We start from the raw sequence: 17,667 nt of genomic DNA on the forward strand, positions 1-17,667 counted from the left end.
GGGGGGGGGGGGGGCAAACTGACGTGTGAGGCGTGGGAGACAGGCGGGGCTCTCGCCTTGTCCCTTCCCTCTCGCTTTGCCAACCTTGAGGCTGCGCATGTTGGAAACCGGGGACTCAGGGGTCTCGACATTTACGAAGCGGATTGGCTCCTGGACTCTGGGGCCTCGAACCCTCTGACGGGCAAGAGCCCCGCAGCCGAGTGGCCAGCAGTCGGCGGGGTTGGCCGGAGCTGGCCTCTGGCCGGGCCGTCCGAGCTCTGCTGGTCCAAGCTTGCAGTTGGCCCTGGCTATCCGGTAAGGGCGTGAGGTGACACCTCTGATGGCCGCGGTCCAGAGAAGGCAGCCCCAGACGAGCCTCGTCTCCCTCCCAAATGTTACATTTACTTGAAACTTTCCATGGTTGGCCACTACCCAGATGTGAAGTGTTTTGGAAAAAATGAGCAAAAGCCTTTCAGCTATGCGACTTAGCCATTTGGAGGGTTGGAGATCGAGGACGAAGAGAGGGAGAAATTCCAGAATAGGACTGCTTTCCTTTTAAAAATTATTTTTTTAATGTACACTGGTATCTCAAAAATATTTTTGGACAGCAGTGATTCCCTTAACACTAGTTTGCTGGGAAGCAAAATTGTAGATACTTTTCTATTTTAAAAGCTGCTTCATCATTTTAAAATAGGAGCATCCGAATACTGGTTCTCTAAAACGTTTAAGCTTAGTGTCACTCTATCCATTTATCCTTTTGGACCTGTGGAAAAAGAGCCATGGATCTGATAAATTGAGTTTTTCTCTGAGCCTACCTATGCACTTCACTTCATGACAAAGGCTTTTTGAAGAGTTCTTGAAACAATTACATTTAAATGCATAGATGCACAAAAGTCAATGGGATGATTTTTAAGAAACAGGAAGGGTGTATGTATGTCAGGTACGTCATTAACTGATCACCAGATTTAGTAATCTGATGAATCTTAAAATATAGCACTAGATTAATAGGAAATCTGGCTGTGCCTACATGTTATGTCACCTTTGGCATATCAGAGTCTTGCCATGTTTAAGTTTTTTCTGTCTGCTCTTTAACCAGAAGAACCTGAAAAAAAACTATCATGTGTAAATCACCTAGTTGCCTTAAAAAAAGTTAAGACAATTGCAAATTTTTTAGAGGGCTTTTATTACTACTTAATGTTACCTGTCACTAAAATTTGAAGAGTCAAAATGGTAATGTATTTAGGAAAAGGAACATCAACTTTTGAAGAAAAGGTAACAAATACCAGCCCTGCCTAACCTTTCTAATCTGACTTACCAATGGGATAAACCTGAGTACAGTGTGACCTCTTAGTTATAACTGGTTATCAGTTTTGACTGATAACCTTTCTCTCAACCACATCCAAGCTATTGACAAATCGTTATTATTTTCCTCCTGGATTTTCTCTTAGTTTCTCTAATTTCCTTATGAAAATTCTTTCTAATGTTTAAAGGTTTAAATACTTTATAGTATACTTAACAAATATGGAAAACAAACCTAGTAATGGAGTGTTTTCTAGAGTTTCTACTTTCAGGTATGAGCTGATAAAAATGGACACATGTTACTCCTAACATTTAGAGGAACTTAAAGTCTGATGAAATTTAATCCCTTTGCGAAAACCATGAAAAAGTTAGAGACAGCAAATTAAAACTACTATAAATAAAATAAAAATGGGACTCATTTATACTTTCATTTGATTTCTTTATCTTATATGATGTTTTTAATCTTCAGTTATGTTGTTTAATCAAAGACAACTGGGCAACCATGAATTGGAGTTAATTACTATTTCCATTAGATTATTTACCTGTTAAATTATGTCATCACATAAAACAAAATCTATCCCTATAAGAAAACATTTTATACATGTACATTAGTCCACCAACATATCTACAAATAGAAAATGGGTCTCCAGATTAACAGGTGGCTGGGTTGTCAGAGCTACTCATAGACTTCCTCTTTGCTACTAGATAAGTGCAGCCATCCCACAGTAGGTTGTGGTCCCATAGTCATTGAGAAGGTAATGAACCGTCCAAAGGAAAAATTAGAATTTATACACTTTGTTTCTGTTCTAACTAGAAGAACAATTCCTGAGTTCCTGTGTTCCTTTGAAGATTAAAAAAGGCTAATGTTTCAAGATCATAATGAAACCTATGTATAAGTTCCAGATTTTGCTTTTCACAAGAATGAAAAGGTTATTATTTGTTGACTTAAAGCTAAATAGAAAATAATTCTCCTTTGCCAGTAGCTTAAAAGAATTGACTAAGTTTTTTGTTTGTTTGTTTGAAATTCTTCTATTAAGGGAGTAGAGTAAGATTCAGGAAACTTCTAAACAACTTCTGCTACTACTTCCCTTTCTTCTGTTGGTTTCCTGCTTTAACTGGCCAACTTCCTAGTCTTGCTGATAAACCCTGTCAAACATGACTTATTATTCCAAAGCTGAATTTAGATCTGTGTTAAATATTATAGATCCTTCATCTATACAATGGGGATAATATTAATACCTTATCTCACAGGGTTGTGAGGACTAAATGAATCGATATACATAAACCGCTTAGAACAATACCAGTAGCATTTTATAAGTGCTAGCTACAAATATTATTATTCCATGAGTGAATAAATTTTGTTGTGCAGTGTGATTTAGTTGTTACATCTGTTATCAAAAAGCCAGAAAGAGTTGTTTTAAGCCATTTAATCATAAAATATCATTTAAGAAGAAGTTAGCTCCCCAAAATGATATCATTTACTCCATTTTTAGAAAACAAACCAATAATTACCAAAGTATCTTAAAATAGAAATAGACTGCTACAAAGACAGTAAGATTAAGCAGAGCTGGGCTCAGCGTTTAAAAAGTACTATAGAAAGAAGAATTGCTAGATTAAAAAGAAAATGTACATGTCATATATAATTAAGTCTAAAAATCTATTATTTGCCATCTATGTAAATTAAACCTCTCTTCCTTGTAACATCACACAAAAGTAGTGAGAGAGATTTTCACCCGATTTGAAGAGACCACTTGAATGGTCTCGCCCAAAATACTAACTACATGAAATTGTTTTTGTGGGTCTCCTGATGGCTGAAACAGGAGTGCGGTGGTAATCAGTTATTTTCCTTCATTTAGAGTGATTCGGTAAAGATTTCAATTAGTTCAGTTTATAAAATTAATATTGGTTTTACATAGATCACAATTATATGCATGGGTTCTCTAGATATTTATTGATTTTTCAGAGTAATTTTAATTGTTATTTTTTGTAGTATAATAGAAAATATTAAATTGGACTAAACTCCATCTCAAAGATAAAGTCTTGCTTGTATAATTAGCAAAAACCTAAAAAAATGATTTTATAAATATTCCAAAAGTCGTTCAAAAAGATACCTTCTTGAGAATGACAACAACCTGTGTGGTAAATCAAATTGTTCCCAAATATTTATGTCCCTTCCAATGGGAGGACTTTACCTCCTCACCCTGTTAAATGGCAGTCTTGGCCTTTTGCCTTAATTTGTTCAATGAAATATGAAAGGAAGTGATAAGTGCCACATTGAACAGGAACTTTAATAGTCATCACTTAGTTCTAACATCTTTCTTTTCCTTGTGTGACAAGAATGGCATATCCCAAAGAGGGGATGGTCCCAGAATGATGGAACAAAGTTGAAGATGACTGCAATAGACCAATAACCTGAAGAGAAAGAAACCTGCCTGTAAGTAATTTCAATTTAGGGGTTATTACCATAGAATAACTTAATTTAGGTTAACTGATGTATCATCCAGTTTGAGTGAAGATGACTTGGCCACCGTGAGACTAATAATGGATTACACAGAGTATTTGAGAACTCTAAAAGATAGGCTGTTAACCTCCAGAGCAGTTGAAACTGAGTATCACTGAAGGGTCAGTCAGAATAGGCATTCTCTTTCAGGGATGATTAAAACCAAAGTTCAGGTAGGAGATGTTTGAGTGATATTTCAATATATCATATATTTTTGGATTTAATTATGGAAAATTAGTGGTTTGAAGTATGAGCTTTATATCCATTATGCATGTTGGTTTTATGCTATGAAATCTAATGTTGGTTCAACATCTGAAATTTGTCACATTTTCTAAGCTCTGAAAAAGAAAAATGAGCCTGTTTTTTGGTATATTTATGTATGCTCATCCAGTGGTAAAATCATATTACTAATCCAGAAACCAATTACTGAACTCCAGTGAAATTACGGAGCTAAATCCAAAATTCAGACATTTTTGAAAACCTATCTGAGTTCACAGTAATGTATTTTGACGTTCTAGGGTAAAAAGAAATCAGTATTTATCCTTTATAGAGAATGGGTTCCTTCAAATACCTCTATACTTCTTAAGCATCTGACATTTACAGTTACTGTGATTCCCTCTGTCCAATTTAAGTCACAAGAAGCAACTGTGTGAAAGAAAGTTTGATTTGTGATTGAGCTGCTTCTCACAGTAACAATACCTATGTGGTAAGTTCTGAGGCAGAGCTTTACTCATATGCACCCCCAATAGTACAACAAACTGATATATATTAAAAAATTCTGTTAATCAGTAGGAGAATGAATTAATGTTATATTTGCATATAACATACATTATTTAAGATTAATACAGTATCATGTATTAAAGTGGGTGAGTCTCAAAAACAGTGTTGAGAAAAAGCAAGTTTCAGCTGAAGTATATTAGGATGCCATGGTTATAAAATTGTTTAACATGCAGAACAATATATTATTTATAGATTTATGCATATTTGGTTTAAAAGTTTCAAATGTGCATAGGAATGATAAACATCAAATTGATTTTAATGGCTATTATTTCTGGGTATTTATAATGAGAAATGGGATTGAAGAGATGTACACAGAGAGCTTCAACTGTATCTGTAATGATTGATTTTTTTAAAAATAATTTTAAAAATTTGAAGCAAATATGGTACCTGGGGAGTTGATACATACATGGTGTTTGTTATGGTCCCTCTGTTTTTCTATGTTTGAAATATTTTATAGTTAAAGAAAAGAAGCTTTATTATAATGTTGAAAGCTGTTTCTTTTCTCTAACAATTATAACTGTAGAAAATATTACAAATCCAATTTTCACTTTTTAATGATTCCTTTTTTTAATTTTTTTTTAATTTTAATGATTCCTTTTAAACTTTATCTAATTTTGCCTAATCAATGATGGCTGATGCAGCTGGTAAGTAATATAGCTACTCTGTAAACATACTTCAGGAGTGCAACCAACAGACAATATCCTTGAACTAAATTAGGCTTTAAAAAGGTAAGAGTGACTAATATTTAACTGAGAGCCTTATAGAAAAAAATTATTTGGTTCTTGGCTATCTGAGACATAAATATGAAAGGAATTTTTCATTAATAAAATATGAATAAAAATATATCCTTCCTTCCTTTGAAGTTAAGCTATTTATCTTTGTAACATTCCTATTGGGGACAGGTGTCAATTGCTAAATTTATAGCTATGAAAATTATAAATTAATAAAGTCACTCAACTAATACAGTGGAGTTGGCAAAGACTCACTGTCCAGCTAGATGTGGTTCTTGCTTTCTATTCTTTTGAGCCTTTGGACAAATGCCTACAAGTGACATGTTTATGGATACAAAACACCAGAAAGCTCTTAAAAATCTTTGGAAATAATTTCCCCAGTGAAAGGCTCAGTAGGTAACTTGTGTAAAGGAGACTATGTTATAATGCATTAGGGAATGATGAGGCTCTAGTAAATTAGAATTGGAATGCTCTGTCTAAAGGGGAAGTAACTAAGTGGAATGCAGGCACAGTTAGCTAGACCTTTGGATTCTTTAAGATAATGCAGAAATATGATTTTTAAAAATAAAGTCTTCTGATTTATAAAAGTAAGCAACTCATTCAATTTTTTTAACACCATACTAGTCAAACAAAACATCTGCAAGAATAACTTGGCCCATGGGCCGCCATGTTTCCAACCCTGTCCTAAGCAATCAGATATGATAGCAATGTAACTTTCTTTAAGCTTTATTCCCCAGTACATATTCTCCTCCAGATGATTAGTCCCAGCCAGCCATAGAAATTCCATTCCCCATGAAACTGCTGCAGCTATCTTGCTACTAAAGAGAGGAACTAGCATAAGACAAACCCAACACAGCAAGGCCAACAGAGTGGAGACAGAAAATCTAGAATGTCCCTGACATTCATGAGCTACTGACATTCATGAGCAACCAATTCTGATGCCTTCCCTCTTTGTTATATATAATACATTTCCTTATTACTTAAATTATTTTGAATCTGGGTTTCCATTAAGACATCCTGATTGATTCAAAATCACACTGTAGAAGATTTTGTGTCTCTCTCTTTGCCTTGAGTTACAATTTATCACATCTGCTTTCTCTCTCATTTTTTAACACTGCTAAATTATATATCTATATATAACCTATTTGCATATTGTTTGAGGGCCACATATGATAGCCTTGCACACTTTAAAGGATGGAGTTGGAGATACAATGAGCATTAAGAAGCTTGCCCCTGTTTGGACTCTGAATCATTTCTGTAACTCTGGATTTGCTTCCCTTCTCTCCTTCTATACTTGTGCCTTATTGGTTAGTGTTTGAACTTTAACTTGCTGTCCTCCACTCTTGGCAAAATTATCAATTTTCCTTCGCCTAACCAACTTTTCTCCTTAGAGTCTACTTACACCATTCTTATCATCTTGTATGTCCTAAGCCCCTTTCCCTCTACCCATCCAAATTCCACTGACCCTTCAAAGTCTCCATCTTACATCTTCATGATGCTCTCCAATTTCTTATATAACCACACATTTACCCTCATAACAGTTGTTACCCTTATAACAGTCATTTGAGATTGGCAGGTGGGTACAATCTTATTTTGCAAAGGAGAAAATTGACACAGAAATGTTTAATAATCTGTTCAATATTTCAGTGACTTGCCTTAAAAGTAGCACATATTTCTTGTTGCTGTGGCTTTTACCCCTACCATTGACCCTTACTAATCTCATCTGGATATCCCTTGTCTTTTCTAAGAACTCAGTTCAAATGGCATCTCCTCTGGGAAGCCTTCCCTGACCTCTCTAGGCAGGGTTAAAGGGTTCTTCCTCTCCATATCAGGGCTTACTTGGTAATATCTTCATTTATTGCATTACTCCAATTATTTGTGTGCATCTCTCTTCCAGCTAGACAGGAGGATGTAGATCTTTTTGCTTTCAACATATCTATCATCATTTTATTTTATTTTTATTTTTTTTAATTTTCTTTTTTTAAGATTTTATTTATTTATTTGGAGAGAGTGAGAGAACACAAACAGGGGGAAAGGCAGAGGGAGAGGGAGATGCAGGCTCCCTGCTGAGCAGGGAGCCCAATGTCAGGCTCAATCCCAGGACCCGGGGATCATGACCCGAGCTGAAGGCAGACACTTAACCAGCAAAGCCACCCAGGTGCCTCTCCACCAACATTTTAGATAACATCATTTTCAGTAACTGAATTGAGGCTTAATTAATGTAACATAGGAGTTTATTAACTAGAAAATAAAGGAAATATATTAGAAAAAAATGAACCTTTTACAATTTTATTTAAATCTTGAGTAAATTCCTCCTCTATTATATTTCACAAAGAAAAAGAAATTTATTAAAAATTCAAACTGCAAAAGGACCTTATGGACACCTTGTTTTTAGTGACTCTCGACCGGCACTAACCACCATGGTGGGAGCTAAGATTACATAGATGAGTAAGGAAAACATCGTCTTTTGGTTTGAAGAGGTAGATGAAACTCAGATAAACGTAAACGCTTACTTAAAATATATTAGTCTGATGCTATAAACATTACATATATGTGTATATTCAATAGATAAAGATCTAGGAATGAATTCTATCAGGGAGATTATAAAATATTCTAGAAAGGAGGTAGCATTTACTGGTAGAGATCCAGGTACATAAGGATTGACAAGGGCATTCTTTCAAGAACAAAAAAAGAAATAAGTTAAATGGTAGGTTCAGGAAATTATAAGTAATCTGAAGTGGTATTCGCACTCTCTACTAAAGATTTCCGGTATCCACCTGTGTTGGATTGCACGTCTCTGCTCTCGTAAAGTTGTATGTATCCATGCAACTTGCTTTGTCCAGGAAAATGTTACAAGCACAAAAATCCAATGGATAATTTTCTACTGTCTCTTTCCCTCTGCCACTATAACTGTTAACACTTAAAGCTGGTGGCTGCTCTATCTACCTTGGTCTCTGAGGTCAGAGAAAGAAGTTTTGTTATTTTAAGCTTCTGCGACTTGTGGGCTACTTTTTTTAAGTTATTATTATTATTTTTATTTATTTGAGAGAATGAGAAGGGAGAGCACAAAGGGAGAGTGAGAGGGAGAAACAGACTCTCTGCTGAGCAGGGAGCCTGACATGGGGCTCAATCCCAGGACCCTGAGATCAGGACCTGAACTGAAGGCAGATGCTCAATTGACTGTGCCACCCAGGCACACCGATTTGTGGGCTATTTTTGCCACAGAAAACATTCTATCCTAATTATTCCAACTAATATGAAAGGAAGGTGGGAGAAAGAGCATTGGATCATAGAGAAGCCAATCATATTGGCTGCACATATAAAGGTCAGCCTATAAAATGACCATTTACCCAAAAGTTGATGTCCAAAATATTTGAATCCATGAATTCAAATAAGCATATTTTATGCTTTTTCAACTGAATGCCATTTCTGACCAGCAGTTCTTATTTCCATAATTAACTCCAAAGTTGATAAATGTAATCTAGGTCAAAAAAATAAAAAACATGTCTTCATAATCCATCCTTAAGTTAATCTTATAGTTACATAGTCACTAACCTATGTGTTCCAGATGGGGGAAAAATATTGAGTCACCTACAGCCTCGGTATTTATTAGCTACACTTGTATTGAGCACCAGATGCTATTACATTTCTACATATGAAGGAGGCATGGTACAAATGAAAATGCTTACAACTTGGGGAGAGACAGGCTTAGATTTTAATTCTAGCAGGGGTGTTGCTTTCACACAGTACTGCCTTCATGGATTTTGCCTCCCAGCTAACATTCTTTACATTTTAATAGAGGTTTCTAGAAATAGTATCTTAATCCAAGAGAATGACTGAAATAGTGATAACTTGACATCTCATGATAGGCAAAGACAGGAGCACATGTATGCTGATTATGAGCTTTGCTAACATCATACCTGAGAGAAGAAACTAAGAGGATAGTATATAGTGTATAAGTAAGTTTATACAGACAGAGGAGGAAATGAGGTAGGAAAAGGTCTAGACATAAAGGGTTATCCTAAATTGTAAGCATGGAAGTCCAAAGGCTGATGAATGGGTTGGGATACAGATCTTAAGATACCAGCAAGACTGAGAGGAATACCAAAGAGAAGAGAGAAGAGAGGATAGGAAACAAAGGTGGACATTCTGAAGATAAACTTAGTCTTCTTCATAACTGTGGTTTGTTCTCAATAATTTGTGACATGGGCCAAGGGAAGTGCCTTAAGTGTGTATACTTACTAGTATCTGCCCAAATGTTGAGGGGAAAATCAAGTCCTTGTACAGTAAGAGATCTAGTAAATAAATTTTAAGTCCGATTCTGAGGACTAAATTTATGTTTATATATTAAAGAGTTTAGTAATGGATACAGATCTCTAAAGGCTTTCTGAACTGAGAGTGCGGCTACTAGAATTCTAGCTCCAGTCTGGAGCAGTACCCTGCTGGTTGACCTGGGTAAATCCCTTGACCTGTCAGTGCCTCAGTTCCCACATCTATTAAATGGAAGCTTGGCCTAAGTGACCTCAAAAGTGCCACGTGGGTCTGAACTGTGATTATGAGCATGTGATTCAGGTTATATGCAGTTGTAACTTTTATCTGGAGATTATTAGACACTTACTGATGGGATTTCTTGTCTATTTGTTTCCAACAGATACTATAGGAATTGCAGGTGACACATTGTAAATATCAAACAAGGTTAAACAATGTTTTAAGTTCAGTGACTGGACAAAAGCTATAAGCAGCCTAGCACATGGCAGTTTTGCAAGAGTAAAAGGGTACACACACACTTAGGTTAATAATCAAAGATACTGTTAAGGGGTGATATGAGAAGGGGCAAAGGGATACCCAACCAAGAACTTTAGGGCTGGGTGGGAACTGGTCCCAGATGTGGAACAATGTCTCTGTAACCTGGTTGGTACAACTTCAGTCTCAGTGGGGTTTACCCCAGTAGTAAGCATTATCAGACTATAAAGGCAACTATATTCAAGGGTAATTCACGCATTGTGCAGCCGGCTGGCACTCACACTTATGGCAGTGGGCTCTGTAGTCACTCAGCATGCACGTGCTCACTGTTATTAGAAGCAGCTGTTGCCTGAGAGAGAGCCCTGGCAATCAGTCTCCAACCGTCTCCAGGACAGTATTTTGGAGCAAACCTTAACGTGTGCTTTCAGAGAATCATTAGTGAAAAGATAACCACAAGTAAATAAAAAGCAGGTGGACTGGTACGAATGGTTTTGCAATAATAATTTTCAAGTCAGTTACCATAGGGTTTCTTTTTTGCTTTCCCTTCCTTCCTTCCTTCCTCTCTCTGTCTGTCTCTCTCTTTCTTTCTTTCTTTTTTGTACTTTTAAGGGTTGAGATATCTAGGCTCCACTAGGCTCTACTTAGCTCTAAATAATAAAACTCTTTCACTCCTAGCAACCACTGCCTGGAAAACAACCCGACAAAGAGATCAAAACAGTGAAAAGAGGTCTTTTGCACATTTAACAATGATAAGAACGGTTTTAAGAGCAAAATCCTGTAATAGCTTTAATCATACATGGCTGTATCCAATATCTCTTGGATGAGCAGCCAGGGTCAGGAACTTCCTTCTGCAAAAACACATATAAACCCTTTTGTGATCACTGCATTCTGGATATGACCATCACCTACCTACAGAATTTTATAACAAAATAATCATTGCAATATTATTGGTATGCCCCATGCATTAACTGCACAATAATAAAACGAATTGTACACTTTTTATTTTATTTTTTTTGTTTCTCCTAGTGTTATGCTGGGCAATTTATATAACCTTGAAGGGCCTCAGTTCCCCCACTTTGGTGGGCTGTTGTAAGAATTAAATGAGTAATGCATATGTATTGGTCAGGGACAGGTCCATACAGAAATCAACAGTTGGTAGCAGTTGGTAGCTCCTGTCCCTTCCAATTCATTTCTGTTAAGCTGGAATAGTCTTAAACTATAAAATCAGATCACGTTACTCTCCAACTTAAAACACTTAATTTCTTCCCATTACATTTAGGATAAAATTAACAATTTGTAACCTTCCCAACAAGGCTCCTTGGCTCTACCTGAATTGTAGCTTCGTCTTCTGCCAGTCTCCCAGTGAGGTTTATGGCTCAGGCCACAGTTGCCTTCATTCGGGTCTTCAAATAGGCCTGACCTAGCTGATGGCTCCTGCATAGTAGTAGCACAAAAGATTTGGGGTGCTTTATCTCTTATAATATGCATTAAGCCCATCTTCCCTTTGAGAAGCATAATTGATGTTTTATAAATCTTATGCAAAATGCTATGTCAAAGTAGCTTCTAGTTCACCACTCAAATTGCTGCCTCTAAGGACCTCCTAATTGTTATTTGAAAACCATCACTGCTTCTGCACATGCCTGAAACCCTCACCTTTTCTCTTTGTTACTGGCAAAATCTTACTCTTGAGGTCTCAGCTTAAATGTCACCTCCTCAAATATGTTTCCTTATTAAGAACTCTCACAACATCCTGTTCTTTTCTTTCAAGCAAATGAGTAATCCTATGTGACTATTTCTCCCCCACCAGACTGTAAGTTTCTGAGGGCCACGTAGTGTGGGTACTTCTCTCATGACTGCAGTCTGGCATGGAGAAAGCATGCAGGAAATGCTTGCTGCTGGAGTTCCAGATTTACTAACCTATAAAGTCCACCAAAAGACATAGTGAAAGATCTGTACCCCCTCCCCGCCATGCATGGAAAATTGGAGAACATGACTCCAGCCAACCTGATGTCAAATTTGGGCGTCTTCCCTTGAGTCACACGCAGGAACCAAGAGAAAGAAAATGCCTCTGTCAAAGACCTTTGTATCCTGGCCTCTTTCTACTTCCTGTTTAATTCACTTCCTCTCTTTCACCGTGTTCACTACATTTCAACATTTGCAAATGGTTCTGGAGCAAAATTAAACTTTATGTAGAAAGAGGGATTTGAGAAAGAGGAAGTGCAGGAGCCACTAACTCTGAAAGAAGAGATCAACTACAAGTATTGCCTTAAGGCACTCCCTCTCCTGAGCTCTCAGCAGAAATGTCCCTGCCAGGCACATCTTTGTACCTTGTTTCTAGCCTGTGTCACATTGTCTTTGGATCATTTACCAATGGGCTAAGCCACCTGCTTTAGTTTCCTGAGTTGTGTTTCTGCATAGGTCTCTGAAAGGAAGTACTAATACCCTTTTTTCTTTGGATTCTAGATTTAGACCATTACCATTACTTTTTAGTCATGAAAGCACAATTCATAGCCCTCTTCCAATCACTTAGGAAGCTTGTCTTCTCTCCCTTCCTTCCATGACAATTTATGAAATATGTCCAAGTGCCAAACACTGTGCTAGGTACCATCCCTTCTGCGTTATCTGACCTTTGAAGCCTGTCTAGACTGACAGTCTGTCCTGAAGTTTCTTGTCCACTTTGAGTCTTCCTTCCCATCTGGCTTTGATTTTTCTTTATGACTCCTCTCTCCATCCTGGTCTGACATCCTCCTTCACACTACCCCTGTTTGGAAACCCCCAATGTGGGAGGCAGCTCTTAGGGAAGTTCTTGGAAAGATTTCCATGTTGGTGTTTAAATGTATATTTGCCATTTAATAGCCAGACCTGAGGCTGCCTTTGAGTGAGAACCCGAGGTCCTCCGTCTAAAGTATAAGAACACAGTGGCATTTGCTTTGTCAGGGTCCTCTGTGCTTTAACTTGACACAAAATTTCTATTCTTTCATTAGCTGAGGTTGCCACATAGTCAGGTATTTTTCTCCAGAATTTTATGGTGTATCTTGCCTATTGAATAAGATAAATGAAATAAGAACAGTCATGGTGCCAACTGTCTACTTTTATGCTGTCTACCTTATTTGCATTATTTTCTCCACTCACTCCAACTTTCTTTCTAAAGATTCTTTCTTTCTTTCTTTCTTTCTTTCTTTCTTTCTTTCTTTCTTTCTCTTTCTTTCTTTCTTTCTTTCTCTTTCTTTCTTTCTTTCTTTCTTTCTTTCTTTCTTTCTTTCTTTCAGATGGAGCGTGAGCATGGGGGAAGGGAGGGACAGAGGGAAAGGAAGTGAGAAACTCAAGCAGAGTCCTTGCTCAGCATGGAGCCCGATATGGGGCTCAATTTCCTAACCTGAGATCATGACCTCGGCTGAAATGCTTAACTGACCACGCCACCCAGATGCCCCTCACTCCAAGTTTTTATGGCAGTTTCCCCCCCCTCCATGTTAAAACAGCTTTCTGGAAACATTCATGGAAATCCTTTATATGTAATAGAGTGTATTTAAGGAATCATCTTCCAGGTATATCTTTAAGTTTTATCTTTACATAGTGTGAGGCTTTGGCAGTCCACCTTGGTGCCATGACCCCACTAATGAAATTTGCCCTTGTCTCCTCTAAAGTCACATCACAAAAGCTGCTCCACCCATAATTGAGCCCTGCTGTGTTCCAATATTCCAGGCCCTAGCCTTCGGGTTCTAAGGCTTGCCTCAATTCTCAGGGCACATTCCTCTTTTGCTCCTATTTACAGAAACTAACCCACTTCAGTCCTAATCTTGTAAAACTAAGCAAACTGTGCCCAGAAGGTATGAATGGGGAGAGACCATAGACTGTGGACTGTGGTTTTATTTAGTTAGCAAAGAATAATTCCAGAAAGTTACCAAAGCTTCTACACACATATTTTCTACATTTTAACATAACCCTTCATTTTGCAGGGTCTTCAGTAGGGAGAAAAAGATGCCAAGAAATCTCTCTGTACTGAGCCTAAATTCCATGGATTCAGATGTATTATATATAATCCAAAAAAAAATGCAGAATCATAGAATCAAAGAAGTGGGAAGGAAGGGACTTCAGAAATCTGGCCCACTCCCCCCATCTGTTTGTTAATCCCCCTCTATATAGCGTTCCTCAAAACTGGCCATCCAGCTACAATTTTAAGAAAAATATTTTTTTTTTTTTTAAGAAATGAACCTAATTCTAAAACCCAAAGAATGCTCTGCAAACAGCCTGCGTCGGAATCACCAGGATATTGCTGAAGGGTCCTTGGGCCCTACCCCCTATGGGCAGAATCCTAGGGTCTGGGGGTACATTCCAGCAATCTGCACCCCCAGGTGTTTCCTATGCATACTAGAGTCTGGGACCCTGCATTCTGACCGAGATCAGCCAAGGCAGATTTACCAAGGCCGAAGGTCTTTTTTGGCTTGAGTGGGGCAGTCTGTGCCTGCAGGCATTTTCACAGGAATGTGGTAAAACAGCTGCTACAAACTCACCCCCAACATTTTTTTTTTCCACATCACACTTAGAGAAGCCAAAAGCATTATGAATGTGGCAGATGCATAGGTTTCTACTTTCTGATGAAGTTGAAGAAAAGGAGCTATTCCCTGGACCATGGAGAGGGAGTCAGAACAAAAATATTAATACTACACCTGGTCCTGGTGAAATATGTTCCAGACCCCCTGGCAGTATATCTAAGCAACCACACTAAGGGAAAATGTTTGAACATTAATGACAATCAGAGAAATGAATTTATTAGGAAACAGAAGTAACTGATTCTAGGCAATGTGGAGCATATCATGATCAGCTTGTTCAAAAGATAGAAACATAAAGGTGGAGAGGTAGATTATAAAACAAGAATTTGAAAAGGAAAACAGTGAAAGGAATGTAGGCACGATTCAAACCATAATAAAATAAGCCTTAGTAATTTAACCATTTCAACCAAAACAGCATATTTTTAGAATGAGAAGTGCTACACAAGTCTCCCTTTGGAGGAGGCTCATGTTGAGCATTCCATAAAACCACGGAGGCCCAGAGCTCAGTACACAAGAGTCGACTCTGTTGAAAATGCAAGAGCCAGAAATGACACATACCTAGCAGATGACCAAAAGCTGACCAAAAACTAGCTGAGGGAGAACAGAGAAATCCATTCTTCCTTCTCCCAGAGAGGAAAAAGTATCAAACTATACCTCTCTTAACCTCCACCTCCCTCCCTCCGCAAAGAAAAAGGACTGGACTGGGAATTGAAAAACCTAAATTCTAACCCTGGCTCTGCCATTACCTGTATGATTTTAACCCCCAAACTTAGTCTTCCCAACTCTCAATTTCTTCACCTATATGCAATCTTGGCTGAGATTGAACTTTAAAATTTGTGAAATTTTTTTGTGTTTTTTGGTCTCTACAAGTAAATATTCATTCATATTTAATGTAAATGGTTCCTTCATTTTAGGGGGGAAAAAAACCCCAGTGTGGTTTCTTTTAACTACACAAATATAAGGCAAATACCCTTAATCTGAACAGGGTATTGAGCATTCCAGTTTGGTAAGGGAAATGGCCGATTGTGCAGCTCTGGGCTAGATTTCTATCTCCAAGTTCCCTGTGTGAGTGTGTGTGTATGTGTGTTTACTTGTATTTCATTAGCAGGGAAAGAAAACATTTTTCTTGGAAGTATTTAAACAGCATAGGGAATGCACAGAAAACTGCTGCTTCTTCCTGTTGAGATACATTTTTGCTTAAAGGTAATGAAGAGGGGAAGAAATTCTACTGTGAGACAGTGGGTGCTAGCACTGGGGCCCTGGAGGCAGTGGATGCAGAGGGGACTTCCTCCCACCTACCATGCCTTTGCTGGGTAAAGGCAGACTTAGGAGTGGGTCATGGGTCTGGACTGCTTAACAGTCCTTCGCAGAGATGGCAGCAGGTTTCCTAAGGAAGCTTCAGCTCCAGTGGATGTTGGCAAGAAAGAACCCAAGTAGGAGAAGAAGGACCCGGTTTGTCTCTACGTGTGAGGCACCCCTTCAGTGACTCTCAGAAGTAACAGGGAGACACTTTGCATGTTGGTGCAAGTGGTGTGAACTAAGAATTGCCCTGGGGCATTTGAGGTAAGCATTGTATAGGTAGTGCAGCACTGCTCGATATACGGGGGCTGACCCACTGTGCAGAGCTGCCTGAAGAGAAGTAGGACCTGGGGACGGAATTGTTTGATGTCCAGATGTGATAGTTTCGCTCATCTTACATAACCTACTTGCCTCCTGGAATCGGAGCGCCAACACATAAATCCTGTCATTCTATCATCATATGATTAGCAGCATCTTTAAATTCAGGTAATTACTTCTCTTTTCTTAAATTTTACTAGTTGCTGCCTTATACCTTTCTCTATTTTAGCCCTTTTAATAGTGAATGGAATGACTTGTTTACATGACCCTCTTTCTCACCAGAGGGCAGAGGCTTATCTTATGAAATCTATCTCCTACCACAGTATCTCACTCACAACAGGGACTCAATAAATAGACCCAGGTCTTGGAGACCTGGATTTGCATTTTGGTGCCATACAATCCCGAGCAAATTACTGAGATCCAGCTCCTTTATCTGAAAATGTTGACAATAATGCTTATGCCATGAAATTGATTTAATAATTAAATGGAATAATGGTCATTGTTGCTGGGCACACAATAAATGCATACAGATGAGAGTTATTATTAGCAGTCAGAAGTTGTATTGAAAATGGCTCAGGGAGAGAATCATCTAGGGTGTTTCTGTTACACTAGAAAAAAGAAATGTTTTTCAACTCATCCACTCCTTTGACGGCTTTCTATGTGCTAGGCACTCTGCCCAGGCACTGGAGATAAAGCCGTGTTAACATGGCTTCTGCATTCCTGGACCTTGAGTAGAAGTGACCATTTTCCTAAATTGGCCTCTAACTAACATACAGACCATTAGGGAAGAAATATAGTTGGCTTTCTTATCAACGTAACCAATCATTTAACCACCTGTATAACACCAAGTCAGCATCATTTTGTACCAAATGTTCAATATTTAAAATAGAAGCCCATCTTAACCCTTATTTTGGGGATAACCATTAATATTGCAAGAACATATTCATATTTTCAAAAGTCATGTTCCCTACTTTCTATCCTCTTTAAGTTACCACAGACTTTTAAATGAATTGTCTCACAATTTATTTCCCACATAATTTTCTTTTTAAAAAGTTGTTTTAAAATTTATTTTCACCTAATTTTCTTGTCAATCATGTTCTTTGAGCATTATTTAATAAAATGGCACTTTCATGAGCCTTTTATATATATGTCTTATCTAAAAGAATACAAAAGGACTTTAGTCCCCTGATGAAACTCTTTATGGCCCCTGAAACTTTGATCTCCTTACCATAAACTAGAAATCTGTTTTGCTACAATGTTATCTAGTTCTTATTCTTACCTATATCTTTAAACCGTTTAATCCTAAGGTTATGAAAAATTAATAAAATTAATACAAACTGACTTACTGGAAATTGTGTGAAGTGACCAATTGTTAAAAAATAAATAGTGTGTTACCATGGCATTTGAGACATGAGACTTCTGTTCTTATTTTTCCTTATGTACTGATTCTTTAAAAAATGATCTTTTG

At 37.7% G+C, this 17,667-nt stretch overlaps 1 protein-coding gene across 7 annotated transcripts in view; it reads left to right on the forward strand.

The window, feature by feature from the left end:
• Positions 1 to 17,667, forward strand: part of LOC103659680 (serine protease 58-like) — a 194,845-nt gene that overhangs the window by 2,212 nt on the left and 174,966 nt on the right. For 5 of the 7 annotated variants that reach the window (XR_005838082.1, XR_005838084.1, XR_005838083.1 and 2 more), the window contains exons 1-2: positions 15 to 294; positions 3,616 to 3,712. The gene's annotated coding sequence lies outside the window, so the exon portion shown is untranslated. Of the gene's footprint in view, positions 1 to 14; positions 295 to 3,615; positions 3,713 to 17,667 lie in introns of those variants that run through there. The other 2 variants (XM_040642829.1, XM_040642834.1) reach the window with 1 other exon arrangement.

The sequence above is a fragment of the Ursus maritimus genome, unplaced genomic scaffold, assembly GCF_017311325.1.
Source record: "Ursus maritimus isolate PB19 unplaced genomic scaffold, ASM1731132v1 scaffold_1, whole genome shotgun sequence".
NCBI classification, from domain to species: domain Eukaryota; kingdom Metazoa; phylum Chordata; class Mammalia; order Carnivora; family Ursidae; genus Ursus; species Ursus maritimus.